General features: G+C 51.7%; 1 long non-coding RNA gene across 1 annotated transcript; it reads left to right on the top strand.

Moving 5' to 3' along the window:
* Nucleotides 1–162: 162 nt before the first annotated feature.
* On the top strand, nucleotides 163–1,224 carry LOC117006963. The gene is made up of 2 exons (XR_004420049.1): nucleotides 163–313; nucleotides 643–1,224. It is a non-coding gene; the product is annotated as an uncharacterized LOC117006963 (long non-coding RNA).
* The last annotated feature ends 14,376 nt before the right edge of the window (nucleotides 1,225–15,600 follow it).

The following is a 15,600-nucleotide window of genomic DNA, read 5'->3' as shown; positions in this document are numbered from 1 at the left end:
CGGGCTGGGCTGGGAACGGAACGGGGCTGGGAACGGAGCAGGGCTGGGAACCGGGCTGGGCTGGGAACGGAACGGGGCTGGGAATGGAACGGAACGGAGCGGGGCCGGGCCGGGCCAGGAATGGGACCAGGAACGGAGCAGGGCTGGGCCGGGAACGGAGCGGGGCGCTGCTGCCGGCGGGGATCTCCCATCGCGGGGCTCAGCAGCAGCCGCGGTGCCCGTGCCCATCCCGGCCCGTTTCTGGGTGAAATCCCCACCCGTTTCTGGATGAAATTCCCGGCCCGTTTCTGAGTGACATCCCCGCTGTTCCTGGGTGAAATCCTGGCCCGTTCCTGGGTGAAATCCCCACCCGTTTCTGGATTAAATCCCCACCCGTTCCTGAGTGAAATCCCCGCCCGTTTCTGGGTGAAATCCCCACCCGTTTCTGGATTAAATCCTCTCTGTTTCTGGGTGACATCCCCGCTGTTTCTGCATGACATCCCCGCTATTCCTGGGTGACATCCCCGCTGTTTGGGTGCTGCCCTGGGGATCTCCGCGCTCTCGGTCCCTTGTCGCACCCTCGGTGTCCGCACACCCCGAGGTTCCTCATCCCTCACACCCCGGGCCCAGCACACCCCGAGGTTCCTCGTCCCTCGCACCCAGGGCCCGGCACACCCCGAGGTTCCTCATCCCTCGCACCCAGGGCCCGGCACACCCCGAGGTTCCTCATCCCTCACACCCAGGGCCCGGCACACCCCGAGGTTCCTCATCCCTCACACCCAGGGCCCGGCACACCCCGAGGTTCCTCGTCCCTCACACCCAGGGCCCAGCACACCCCGAGGTTCCTCGTCCCTCACACCCAGGGCCCAGCACACCCCGGGGTTCCTCGTTCCTCACACCCAGGGCCCGGCACACCCCGGGGTTCCTCGTTCCTCACACCCAGGGCCCGGCACACCCCGAGGTTCCTCGTTCCTCACACCCAGGGCCCGGCACACCCCGAGGTTCCTCGTTCCTCACACCCAGGGCCCGGACCCTGCCCGGGCTGTGGCCGGCTCTCCGTGCCCGGAGCTGTCTCGGGGATGCCCGGCCGTGGCATTGGTGTTCTTGTGTCACTCGGTGACCTCAGAGGTCTTTTCCCATCTAACTGATTCTGTGATTTGTTTCAACCACTCCTGGTAATGTATCTTTGCGTTTCAAGCACTCATCTGTTTACCGAAATAAACCAGGGAAGTACAGTTCTGTTCATTTCAGCCCTCATTCAAAAAACGCTTTGGACAAATCTGCCCCGGTGGTGTCCCTTTGAGATTTTTCAGTGTTTCCAGACAAAGAGATTTGTTTGTAGCAATACTGCTCAGGCTGTAAATCCATGCATTGCCGTGAATCCAGCGAGCCGTATTGCAGGGATGCCTCCAAGGAGCACCTGGGAGCTCAGGAAGGGCTGTGAGTGATTCAGGAAGGGCTGTGAGTGATTCAGGAGGTGGCACCCTGCCACCTGAGTCAGGGCAGAACGAGCGCCCTGCGAGCTGCTGCAATCATTGTTGTTTGGGATTGGACATCAGCATGGCCTTGACATTTCTCATCGCTGGTGGTGCTGGGGCACATTGAAAAAAGAGCTCAGTTAATTCATGTGTCCTTGTATCTTTGCAGGACTGAGGCACTAAATTGTTGAGCATATTTTGATATCTGTGGGGAATGATTGCTCTATGCCAGCCACTGTGGTCCTTCTAAAAACCACATTCACATCAGAATAAATGTATTACTCTAGCTGACCAGAGACACCAGGGAGGTTGTAGGTACAGCATAAATATGTTCTTTCACACCCTCCAAAATAAAAATAGGAGGGTTTACGTCAAATAGATACATTTTTGGGGAGCCTTTTCAAAACTAGTTTGCTTTGACCTGTCCTGCTCATATTTAAGTTCCTTTTCCCCGCTAATTTCAGGGAGAAGAGGGGTGGAGGAGCTGCAGAGCAGCAGGGAAGCTGGAGGGAAGCAGACTGACAAGTGCTGAAGCAGAACTCCCAGCTTTGTGGTGGCTTCTCGCCAGATGAGCTCACAGCTCCTATGGAAATATTGTCTGCTTTTATTTCCTTAATATTTGACTTTCTTGCTTCCTCAAGAAGCGGGAATTGCTGATCTTCAGTCACTCTGAGCATTGTCTGCATCTCAAACAACAGCACCAGCAGGGGCAGAGGGGGTGGCTGCCAGGGCCAGGGTTTATGGCCTGCACTGGGATCCCTCCGAGCCTGGCTGGGGATCAGCAGAGACTTTCCCAGCTCCCATCCTTGTGAATTTATGATAAAATTACTAAAGGAAGGTGGAGGAGGAATGGCATCCCTGCTTTGCTGTGCTCAGCGTTCAGCACTGCAGGTCAGCTCTGAGCATCCCTTCTGAAATCTGCATCCCTTTTGGATGGCTGAAGTTAAATATCCCAATCCTGTGGGCTCCCAGCATGGCTCTGAGGCTGGAACAGACTCGGTGGGTCGTTCTGCCTGCCTGACACTGCCCGTGCAGCAGGAGGCTGCAGCAGCAAAGGGGATCCCATTGCCTTGTGTTTGGAGAGGGGCAGGCAGAAACCCTGGAGCTCTGTGTGCCCTGGGGAGAGCAGGGGAAGGGAGAGAGAGCAGCCCCTGAGTGAAACAGGGATGTGCTGCAGGCAGGCTGTGCCTTGGGGACTGAGGGACACACCACAGGTAATGAACAATGAACAGTGCAGCCACAGAGCCAAAGGCACCCAGCGTGCTGTGAGAACTGCAGCCCCAGCAGGGAAACCCTGCCAGGCCACCCAGAGAACAACAAACCCTCCTCAGCTGGGAGATGGGTGGGAAAGGGAGGAAAGGAGAGTGGGACGGAGGAGAAAATCCTCCCCAGGGGCATTTGCAGGGAAAAGAAGAAGAAGTCATCTCATTTTAGTCCCCTCTTGAGAACTGAGATACCAGCACAACACTTCACACTCTGCAGCACAAGTCAATGAGGCTGCTGAATGAAATGAAACCCTTTATTAAAAAATTAAAATTAAAAGTAGAACGCAGGTATTTTGCTTTACATTCACCTGGAGAGTCTTGCTGTGACGGCCTCTGGAAACTCCTCTGGGCTGGGAACAGCAGCACGGGCGAGCAGCACCCTCTGCTGCTGGCAGGGCTGTGTCCAGAGCTGAGCAAAGGCACCCGCAGCGATGCAGGCACAGCCCTGCACTGCTGCTGCACCCCTGTCAGTTCTGCACTGCTGCAGCATCCCTGCCACCCTGCACTGCTGCACCCTGCCACCCTGCACTGCTGCAGCATCCCTGCCACCCTGCACTGCTGCACCCTGCCAGCCTGCACTGCTGCTGCATCCCTGCCACCCTGCACTGCTGCACCCTGCCACCCTGCACTGCTGCAGCATCCCTGCCACCCTGCACTGCTGCACCCTGCCAGCCTGCACTGCTGCTGCATCCCTGCCAGTTCTGCACTGCTGCACCCCTGTCAGCCCTGCACTGCTGCTGCACCCCTGCCTGTTCTGCACTGCTGCATCCCTGCCACCATGCACTGCTGCACCCCTGCCAGCCTGCACTGCTGCACCCCTGTCACCCTGCACTGCTGCTGCACCCCTGTCACCCTGCACTACAGCAGCACCCCTGCTGCCCTGCACTGCTGCACTCCTGCCACCCTGCACTGCTGCAGCATCCCTGCACTGCTGCACCCCTGCCAGTTCTGCACTGCTGCACCCCTGGCACCCTGCACTGCTGCAGCACCTGTGCCAGCCCTGCACTGCTGCAATGCCCCAGGGCCCTCCTGCAGCCCAGACAGCTCCGGGGCGGCTCAGCTGGGTGGCCCCAGCTCCTGAAACGGGCTCTTCTCTGCTCCCCCCACTCCCTCTCCTCTCTCGCCCCTCCTTAGGCAATGGACACACTTTCAGTCATCATTTTTGGGGGGGAGGAAGGCACTAAACCACATCCCTGCTAAGGCAGGTGATGAATCTGGGGGTGCAAATCCTCCTGAGGATTGCCCTGAGCTGTGGACAAAGCAGAACAGCACAGCACCAAAAATTTTGTTTAAAAAAAGCATTAAGACACTGGAAGTTTTGGTACTGTTGAAGCATCCAGAGAGGGTTTGGCCCCTGGAAAACCCCACATCCCTGGTCCTACAGCAATGCCCCCGAGTCCCCTGCAAACCAGGACTGAGAGTGGCAGAGCCCTTCAGCTGCACCCAGGGACACCAGCACCAAAACTCTGATTTCAATCCTGCCAGGAGAATGAAACCCTCCCCTGGGCACTGGGATGGAGCTGCTGTGCTCCTCCTGCCTCCTCCACAACCTGCCCTTCCTCTGGGACAAGGTGTCAGCCGGGATTTCCCTTTGGGAATCAGCTCAGGTGGAGGCCAGCACTTCCCCAGCCACTTCAGCTGCCCCCTGTGAGCTCAGAGGTTCCCAGCTCAGAGTTACAAACGCAGTTCTGCAGACTCAGTGCTGTGAAGCAGCTCCGTGCCGTGGTGACAGCACCCATGGAAATGCAGCTCAGGGAGTGAATGTGGATCAGGGAGAATTTCCTGAGAGCTGCCCATGCCAGGACCCTGCACAGCCCTGGGGGATTCCATCCTCTCACCCTAAAAGGGCTTTGGCTGCTCCTTGTTTTGAGGAGTCCTGGCCTCCGAGCCCCCCAGACCCCCTGAACCCCCCTGAACCCCCTCAGGACCCCCCAGACCCCCCCAGATCCCCCCTGAACCCCCTCAGGACCCCCCTTAACTCCCTCAGGACCCCCTGAACCCCCTCAGGACCCCCCAGACCCCCCTGAACCCCCCAGACCCCCCTGAACCCTCTCAGGACCCCCCAGACCCCCCCCAAACCCCCTCAGGACCCCCCAGACCCCCTCAGGACCCCCCAGACCCCCTCAGGACCCCCCAGACCCCCCTGAACCCCCTCAGGACCCCCCAGACCCCCTCAGGACCCCCCAGACCCCCTCAGGACCCCCCAGACCCACCCTGAACCCCCTCAGGACCCCCCAGACCCACCCTGAACCCCCTCAGGACCCTCTGAACCCCCTCTGAACCCCCTGAACCCCCTCAGGACCCTCTGAACCCCCTCAGGACCCCCCAGAACCTTTAGCAATCTCGGTCGTGCATGTGAAGAGACATCAAACAGGAATACAATTCCGGATTAGAAGAAACAATTCAGCAGATAAAGAAACAAAAAATGCAGCACTATTAACGGTAAGTACCCCAGAACTCGGAGAAGGGGGGACTCAGGGATGTCCCCCTTGTCCCTCCCAAAAAGAGATTGAAGGGAAAAAAAAAAAAAAAAAAAAAAAGATAGGAGGTACATTAGAAGAAGGTAAGTAGAAATTACCGGATGAGAAGGAATTAATATCTAAGGATTGCACCAGAAAAGTTCTAGAGATTACATTTGCAAACACATTGGGGATCACAGGCTCTGGCAGAACAATTTCTGAGATTTTTTGGGTGTAAGGGGATTTATGAATTAGCTAAACAGGAAGTGCAGGGGTGCCTGATATGCTAAAAGGTTCACAAAGCCAGGACACGACAGGTAATTTGGGGTAGTCGCCCTATAGCCTATCGTCCATTTGAAAGAATCCAAGTGGATTTCACTGAATTACCAAAGGTTGGGAGGTGTAAATTCTTGCTGGTACTAGTAGACAAATTAACTCATTGGGTAGAAGCTCACCCAAGCTCGAGGGCTACAGCCCAGACAGTATTTAAATTTCTTCTGGAGGAAATCATCCCCCGGTGTGGCATAATCAACTTTATAGACTCAGACCAAGGAACACATTTCACCTCAAAGGTTATTAAACAATTGGCTGAAGCCCCAGGAATTCGCTGGGAATATCATACATCATGGCATCCCCAGAGTTCTGGACAAGTTGAGAAAATGAACCAGACCTTAAAAGCTCAGCTATCAAAATTAATGATATAAACAAAAATGTCCTGGCCAAAATACCTCCGCTTAGCATTATCAAATATTGGGACGATGCCTCACTCTGAGACAGGGCTATCTCCTTTTAAAATGTTATATGGGATGCCTTATGACCATGGGATGCCGGTGGGACATCCAAAAATAGAAGATGGACAAATACAACCCTACTTGATAGCAATAAATAAAAATTTACAAAAATTGTCACACAAAATGCTTCTTTGGGGTTCGCCATGCACAAAATACAGCCGGGAGATCGGGTCCCCATTAAAACCTGGAAAGGTTTCTCTCTCTCCTCACTGGGAAGGTCTTTTCTTGTCCTTTTAACCACAGACACAGCAGTGCGGACAGCAGAGAAAGGCTGGACACTGCCTCCAGAGTGAAAACCAGAAACACCCAAGTGCAAAGTGCCTTCCTCCCCGGAGACATCAAGATAAAATTGTGCTGAACAAGCCGATGATCAACCCAGATCAGATAAGGTGAATAGCTTCTGGGTGCAGATGTTTTCCTTTTGTTCGTCTCAAGTGCCAAATCTGTTGTGAAGTTTGGGTTACACATTATGTGGGGAGATCTGACCTAAAGGGCTCTGTACTAAGTGTTTTGAAAAGAGCTGTCTTTGACTGACCGAATTCTAGTATTGCTGCTGAATTGAATATTGCTGAATTAGATTCTGTAGAGTGGGTTCTCTTATATCAACACGGGGTTAGTGGGAAACTCAATTGCAGGGCTGAAATTTTAAGAGTAGAGTGCCAGAAAACAAATAAAGTACCTTGTTGGACCGACAGGATAAAATTATCGAGGTGGGATGTCTTTAAGAGGCGATATCCAGCTCGGACTTTGCTTTGGTCCCCTAAAGAACACCTCTGCTGTCAAGATGGTTTGAGCCTGAGCTCAGCCATGTCCCACCGATTAACACACACCCAAGGAATTCTGCACAAAGCCGTGACAATGAGTGTGGGGGATGCCCACAATTATCACCCCGACTCGCTCTGTCCTGGCCAGCTGCACCCGTAAAGAAAAGGAGGAGTGCTGAGCATTTAACAGCACTCAGAATGTGAGGTGTAAATGGGGAAAGAAAATGATGTGCTAGGATCTCATGGGAAAGGGCAGTCAGAGATATTTGCTCACAATATCCAGAGGAGAAATGCCAATCGAACACCTCTTCCCACTTGTGGACAATGCAATCGCTCGGGGTGGGTAGGGGGAAAACAAAAGTCGGTGTTTGTGGCTTATTTTCAGGTGAATCAGTTATGACAATACCCGATTTAATATGTGTTTCATAGAAGGAAAAATGTATTGGGTGGGCAAAAATCTTAGGTTTGAGAACGGATTAATTTCGGACGGTGAACCAAGAAAATGATGAACGGGTTTGTGCCCAATTCAACAACACTTTTTGTTTCTCCAGAAACAAGGAAGGCAAAATAGAACAAATAGCCTTAGAACAGAATGTTGCGTTGAAATTGATTATATAAAAACTATAAGGGATCTTGCTACAGAAATAAAAAGGGTGGCACATGTCCCAGTCCAAAAGCGGAATTCCATTCTCCAGGCATCTTGGTGGGAACAGTTATTCTCGGGAGTATAGTGGAAAAAAAATTGTATTCTTTATCCTGTGCTCAGTAGCTGGAGTTATCTTCCTACCATGCTTGATACCTTGTTTAATCAAATTAATACACTCAGGGCATGCAAATAGCCGCTATGCCCACATCTGGAAGAGTGAACAGTAAAGCATCCAAATTACTGAAATCGGGAGAAGGAAAGGAAAATACCAGCGCAGTAAAGGCACTTACAAAATCTGAATAACAAATAGGAAAAAATAATCTCCCTTGCATAAATTATCGAGAAGAGTCAATGAAGGGATGGAATAGCAGTGATAGATCTGAGGAAAATTAAAAAGGGAACACAAATTAATTTGGTTATATAGAAGGGGAGGGATTGTGATTTGTTTTGTTATAATTCGTGTTTATATATAAGAAAGTTGTATAAAATAAATAAAGTATGAGAACTTTTCAGCCACTGCCACCCACACCCGAAGCCAAGGACAAAGCATTGATTAATTAGCATCTCAACAAACCTGGCTCAAGGATCCTGAGACAGCCAGACGGGACAGATCATCGATAAAGATCTTATCAAGTACCGATATCAGAGCCCATCACCGCTTCCCGTAAGTGAGAAACCAGCGCTCCCAAGGAATTACACATCAACAGGGAGCACACACAGCGCTCACCACCCGCAGGAGGGACTTTTGTCAGGGCAGCACCAAGAAATGTGAGAATCCTCAGCAGAAACAAAGAGAACTCTCGCCTGAGGCCAGAAAAATCCGTATAAAAACCCGGGTGGCAGTGTGAACACAGCGTCATCTGCTGCGAGTGCTGTCCTGGTTAGTTTGTGGCTTCCCAAGACCCATTTTTGGTTGCTGTTTTACTATTTAATTCGACTTGAATCGGTTATTATCTATAACAGTAGCTTGGGATTTTTTTTTTTTTGAAGAAATAAGACAGAAAAAGAACAAGCCCCAGGAAAACCCCAGAGAAACCGAAAAAGATTTTTAAAAAAAGGTAAGTTGCCCGAAGTAACAAGGGACAGCCCGCTGGGTTAAATGATAGAACACGGGGAGGGGAGTCCCGATTAGAGAAATAAGTAAAGAAAAATTAATCCATTATTGCACAGAGATTTGGAGAAGAGGGGGGAACAACTGCGGGTCCCGTGTCCTCCACTTCCAGAGCGGGGGGGGCGGGCAGTAAAGGAAATTTATTTAATTTATTTAATATATTTAATTTGTTTAATATATTTAATTTATTTAATTTATCTAATTTATTTAATTTATTTAATTCGGCTTGATTTGGTTATTATCTATAACAGCTAATGAATGAGAAGTAAAAACTAGATTTTTTTTAATGGTTTTTTTTTTGTGTGTGTGTGTGTGTGTTAGCCTATATAGTTGAGAGAGTTTATTGGAGGATGATAGAGGATATTGTATTAATATCCTTCTAGTACACTTTATTGTTTTATATAATCAGGTATATGTCGAAAGTAATGCATTTTAATTGTATATATACATTTAGTTTTAGTTCCAGTAAAGTATAGATGGCGACTGTGCTCTTTAATAAATAGTGGTATTTATATTTGGTTTCAATTCAGTATTTTATTTGTTGGTGGTATATAGTGTGTTGTTTTATTTTTTGGTGTTATAGACTGTGTGCAATTTTGGGTTTGAATGGAAGTCAATTTATGGATGGTTTTGTGTTTGAGGTAGGATGAATTGAAGTAGGTTTTTAAAATAGACTTTTTATATGTGTGATGGGGATTTTGGGTAGGACCGGCTCTGCTGGTGGAGTTTTGGCTGTGAATTTATTAGACGGCTTTTGTTAGATGCAGTTTTTAATATTTGAAAGTTTTTTTTTTTTATGTAGCGCTTTTAAGATGGTTTTCCATAATATCTATAGTTTTGTTTTGTTTATACATGGTGTATGATAAGGTCTTGGTTTTGGTATTGAGGTTTTCTTTGAATTGTGTTTTACTGTTGGGTTTTTTTGGTGGGGTGTTGTTTTTAAAGGATATGTTTGTAAGGTTTACGATGGTGTTATGGGCTGTAGCATAAGGCAGAGGATGGGTTTTTAATTATTTTGTGACAGCTTTTATTATTGTGAGTATGTAGCGGTTTTTTGGTGGGTTTGAGATCATGTCACAGCTAATTTATTAGGCTTTTTTCAATATAATTGGAACATTTTATATGGGATGTTATTGTATGTTTATGTTGGTTTATTATTATATCATAGGGGTTTTATTTATTTGGTTTGTTTGTAATACATGTTTTATAGTTATGGATAATTTGGGAGATACTCTTTATGGTTAAATTTATCTTTTGATTTTGTGTTTATTTATCAGTGGTATTTTTGTTTTGATGGTTTGAGGCATAACGAGTTCATTGAGTTAGGAGTACTTTTAGTTTTGTGTTGTTAAGTTAGGTTTTTTTGTGCTATTTTTATTTTTGTAGTTTGATTAATCGGTTGGCTGTTTTGGTGTCTTTTATTAGTTTTATTTTAGGGAACATGGATACTTATAGGGTGGATTTTTAAAGTAGGGTTTTGGTTTGTTTTTTGGTCTTGTTTTTTTTCCCGTGGTAGTGTTTTTTTTTTTTTTTTCCTAGTACTTTAGATTCTTTTAATGATGTTAATTATTTCATTTATTATATGAGGGGCATGTGAATTATGACTTTTTCCATGGGGGACATGTGATATTTCACTTTATACAGAGCGGGGCACGTTTTATATCACCTATTATATATAGGGTATATATTATATATATATGATGTTCCTAAATTTCTCCAGAAGTTCTGATTAATATTATTACTCATTTTCTGGCAGAAAACACGCTCATTTTGCCTTTCCCACGTTGTTTTCTGGTGCTGCCCTGCTTTTGGGGGCTTTGTTCCCCCCTACTCTTTATCGCTGTCGCATTTCTTCCCATTATCATGGTAAAGGAAGATCCTCGGGCCGCACCCAGCTCGTGATGGGCCATGGGCGAAGGTAATGGGCCATGGGCAAGGGGAATGTTCAGGGGACAAGGGGAATGGTCCATGGACAAAGGGAATGGTCCATGGGCATGGGGAATGGTCCATGGGCATGGGGAATGGCCCAGGGACAAAGGGAATGGTCCATGGACAAAGGGAATGGGCCATGGACAAAAAGAATGGTCCATGGACAAAGGGAATGGGCCATGGACAAGGGGAATGGTCCATGGGCAAGGGGAATGGCCCAGGGACACAGGGAATGGTCCAGGGACAAAGGTGATGGTCCAGGGACAAAGGGAATGGTCCATGGGCAAGGGGAATGGTCCAGGGACAAGGGGAATGGCCCAGGGACAAGGGGAATGGCCCAGGAACAAGGTAATGGCCCAGGGACAAAGGTGATGGCGCAGGGACACAGGGAATGGTCCATGGACAAAGGGAATGGTCCAGGGAAAAGGGGAATGGTCCATGGGCAAGGGGAATGGTCCAGGGACAAAGGGAATGGTCCAGGGACAAAGGGAATGGCCCAGGGACAAAGGGAATGGGCCATGGGCAAGGCGAATGGTCCAGGGACAAGGGGAATGGTCCAGGGACAAGGGGAATGGGCCATGGACAAAGGGAATGGGCCATGGGCAAGGGGAATGGCCCAGGGACAAGGGGAATGGTCCAGGGACAAAGGGAATGGGCCATGGGACAAAGGGAATGGCCCAGGGACAAAGGAGGTGGCCGGGTGGGACTCCCTCTGTGTCCCCTGTCCTCGGTGGGGGGGGGTAAGGCGATGATCCGGGAGTTTGGGAGAACAAGTGTAGATCCAGCCAAGTTTCAGCCGTGCCACATCACCTCGTCTCTCCTTAAGCCAGGCCTACCCTGCTAGGACAGAGTGCAGCTGATGTGACCTGAGGCTCCGGGCATTCTTGGGAGATGGTGAGCAGTGAAATTATCAGGGTTTGGCTTGTGTGCTACTGAGAGAATGCACTGATGCCTGGTTTTCTTTATTGTAGCTGACTGAGAGACAACAGCCCATCGATGGCAGGAGTTTCCCAGAGAGTGGAACAGCTCTTCTCACCTGATCTGGATTCTAATCCCTTGATCTCTGACAGATAAGTGCAGGGGTTCAACCCACAGCGGGGATGGGAATGAGTCCCTGGGTCTGGAATTGTCGGGGGGGATTTTGGGAGCCCCTCTGAGACCCCTCCTCAAATTCCCCATTGTCTCTCCCCAGCACCTGCGGGACCTGCACTCGGTGGATCAGGTGAGTGGGGGGTCCCAGGGGGGGTCCCAGGGGGTTTTCAGACCCCTCTGACCCCCCCCTTGCTCTCTCCCCAGTACCTGAACATCAAACTGATGGACAACAGCGTCATGGACCCCGAGAATACCCGCACATGGAGCGGGGTGGGGGGCTCAGGGGGGTTTTGGGGGGTCTCAGAGGGTTTCAGTGAGTTTTTGGGGGCTGTTCAGGAGTCTCAGGGGGTGTTGGGGGGTCTCAGTGGGATTTTGGGGGGAATTCGGGGGTGTCTCAGTGTGTTTTTGGGGGTCCCACCTGGTTTTTTAGGGGTCTCACTGGGTTTTTTGGGGGCTGTTCAGGGGTCCCACCGGGATTTTGGGGATCCCAGCGGGTTTTGTGGGTCTCATTGAGTTTTTGGGGGCTGCTCGGGGGTCTCAGTGTGTTTTTGGGTATCCCAGCAGAGTTTTAGGGGTCTCAGCAGATTTTTGGGGGGGGGTCTCACCCGGATTTTTGGGCTCTCACTGGGTTTTTTGGGGCCTCACTGAATTTTGGGGCCCCTTCAGGGGTCTCATTGAGTTTTTGGGGTCTCATTGAGTTTTTTGGGGTCCCCTTGGGGGGGGTCTTTCCCTGCCCAGCTGTCGGTCAAGAATCGCTTCATCCGCGGCTCCGTGATTCACTACGTGCAGCTCCCGGCTGACCCCTCCCCAAATTCCGGGAGCCCCCTCCCCAAATTAGGATTTCTCCCCCAGAAACCCCCCTGGAACTGCTGCAGACGCCGAGGAAACCCCCTCCCCCCAAAAAAAAAACCCAAAAAACCCAAAAAAGACTCCCTTACAAAGCCCCCCCAAATTTCCCCACAAAGTGCCCCAAATTTTTCCCCCAAAGCCCCCCCCCCCAAATTACCCCAAACCCCCAGGGCTCTGAACCCCAAAATTTCTTGGGGGTCTGAACCACCCAGAGTTCCCTCAAAGCCCCCTAAAACCCTCCAAATTCCCCAAGATTTCCCCACAAAGCCCCCCAAATTCCCCCAAGATCCCCCCAAATTTCCCCCAAACCCCCCAGAGCTTTGAACCCCAAAATTAGGGGTCTGAACCACCCAGAGCCTCCCCAAACCGCCCCCAAAGCCTCCCCAAATTGCCCCCAAAATTCTCCAAAGCCCCCTGAATTTTCCCCAAGATCCCCCCAAACCCTCTGCAGGTCTGAACCCCCAAATTCCCTCCGAAATTCCCTCCAAACCCCACCCAGAGCCCCCCAACCCCCCCAGGGGATCTGAGCCCCCCCAAACCCCCCAGGGGTCTCACCCTGAAGGCGTCAGCCCCTCGCAGGTCGGTCCAGGGCGAGATTCCCACAAAAAATTCCCGGCCTGGGGAGGGCAGGGGGCGGTTGGGACCCCCTGGAGGGTCAGGGGGGGTCCCTGGGGGTCCCAGAATCGCCGGTGAACAGAACGTCCCCCTGGTCCAGCGCCGCCTTCTCGTCCGACACCGACAGCGCCCGGAGCTGGAGCTGCTCCAGCACCTCCCGGAGCCCCCCGAGCTCAGGGGGGGCAGGGGGTGACGGGGGGGGGACATGGGGGGGGTCACGTCAGGGGACAGCGGGCACGACCCCCCAGAACACACAGAGATCCTCCAGAGTCCCCCAGAGCACCCCAACCACCCCCAAAATGTGGGATCCAAAAAGGGGGGGGGGGGCTCAGGGATGTCAGAACGCCCCCCCCGCAGCACAAAGGACCCCCAAAATAACGCCCCCCAAATTCCAACCCCCCTCTGCATCCTCGGGGTCCCAAAGCAGCTCCAGGATCTTTCCCCCCCACCACCAATATTCCAACCCCACTCGGTGTTACCCCGGTGGTCGCATCCCCCCAAACCCCCTCCCCTCAATAATCCCACCGCCCAAACGCCCCCCAAGCCCCCTACCCTTTTCACCCGGTGCCTCCTCGCCGCGGGGGGGTCCCGGCAATGTCAGCAGTGCCGCCCCCACGCTGATCCCACCCCCCCAAGCCCCCTCCCAATTCCCCCCCGGGGGGCGCAGTGCCCGCACCAGGGTGTGCATGAAGTGCCCGAGGGGCTCGGACACGGCCAGGACCCCTCCCCAAAAACGGGGACTTCTCCCAAAAAACGGGACCTTCCAAAAACGGGACCCCCTCCCCACTCGGGGCCCCCTCGGCCGGGCGGGCAGTTTTGGGGTAAAACGCGGCGGTTTTGGGGAGGGTTTCACTGGGACAGGAGGAGAAGGAGCGGGAGGGGGGGGGGGATCAAGAAGAAGAATAAGAAATGGCGGAGCCTTCGGCCTCGGCGCCGTGGGGGGAGGACTGGGGGTCGGGGCAGCGCCGGTGATTAACGTGGGCTCATTAGCGATAATTACTGGCGTGCGGTGGCCCCTTGGAAACGTCCCTCGTGCACAAAACTGCACAAAATTTTGAGTGGGGAGGCCCCCAGAGCCCCGAAAATTCACCCCCCGATCCGAAATCCACGGCCCCGCCTACCCATAATGCATTGCGGCAGCCCCCTACCCATAATGCATTGCGGCCCCGCCTACCCATAATGCATTGCGGCCCCGCCTACCCATAATGCATTGCGGCGGCCCCTACCCATAATGCATTGCGGCCCCGCCTACCCACAATGCATTGCGGCGGGCCCCTACCCATAATGCATTGCGGCCCCGCCTACCCATAATGCATTGCGGCGGGCCCCTACCCATAATGCATTGCGGCACCGCCTACCCATAATGCATTGCGACAGCCCCCTACCCATAATGCATTGCGGCCCCGCCTACCCATAATGCATTGCGGCGGGCCCCTACCCATAATGCATTGCGGCCCCGCCTACCCACAATGCATTGCGGCGGGCCCCTACCCATAATGCATTGCGGCCCCGCCTACCCATAATGCATTGCGGCGGGCCCCTACCCATGATGCATTGCGGCCCCGCCTACCCATAATGCATTGCGGCGCCCCCTACCCATAATGCATTGCGGCCCCGCCTACCCACAATGCATTGCGGCGGGCCCCTACCCATAATGCATTGCGGCCCCGCCTACCCATAATGCATTGCGGCGGCCCCTACCCATAATGCATTGCGGCCCCGCCTACCCACAATGCATTGCGGCGGGCCCCTACCCATAATGCATTGCGGCCCCGCCTACCCATAATGCATTGCGACGGGCCCCTACCCATAATGCATTGCGGCACCGCCTACCCATAATGCATTGCGGCGGGCCCCTACCCATAATGCATTGCGGCCCCGCCTACCCATAATGCATTGCGGCGGCCCCTACCCATAATGCATTGCGGCGGGCCCCTACCCATAATGCATTGCGGCCCTGCCCAATCTCATAATGCATATTATACGATATTTAATTAATTTAATAATTAATTGATATTAATCTTATTTAATAATATTTAATATTATTAATCTATTAATAATTATTAATATTAATTAAAATAATTTTGAAATAAAGGGGTTTTCAGGCAAAAAGATTGGAATTAGGAATAACAGTTCTTTACTAGGGAAATTAAAATAGAAATACAGCACTACAAAGAACAAACCCCAAACCCTGACACAGTCAGAGTACAGCCTGACACCCGTCAGGCAGGGTGTTGGCAGCAGTCCCATTCCATGGTGGCTGCATCCTCCTGCAGTGACAGATGTGGCTCAGCTGGAGCAGTGCTCCTGTACAAGGTGCAGTTTCCCTCCGCAGCTCCAGTGGGGATGTGGAGAAATCCGGTTTTCCTCTGGAGTCCAGTGGAGAAAGGGCTCCCTTAGTGTCCCAAAACCTCTGTTTTTATCTTGGTAAGAAATGTTGGGCTCTTTCCCCTGGCTGGAGCAACTCCCAATGGGATGCAGTAATTTTATCAGTCCCACAGTGGGACTCAATGGCCATGAGCAGAAAATGACTGGCTGGAGGAAGGATGGGCTGTGAAAAGATAAAGAACACTGCCCCAGCTGGTTTCAATGGATGGCCCATTAGCAGAATATCTGCTGTTG

This window comes from Catharus ustulatus, chromosome 24 (assembly GCF_009819885.2).
Source record: "Catharus ustulatus isolate bCatUst1 chromosome 24, bCatUst1.pri.v2, whole genome shotgun sequence".
Taxonomy (NCBI): Eukaryota; Metazoa; Chordata; class Aves; order Passeriformes; family Turdidae; genus Catharus; species Catharus ustulatus.
Note: the sequence above shows the minus strand (reverse complement) of the source record. Positions and strands in the feature narration are given on the sequence as shown.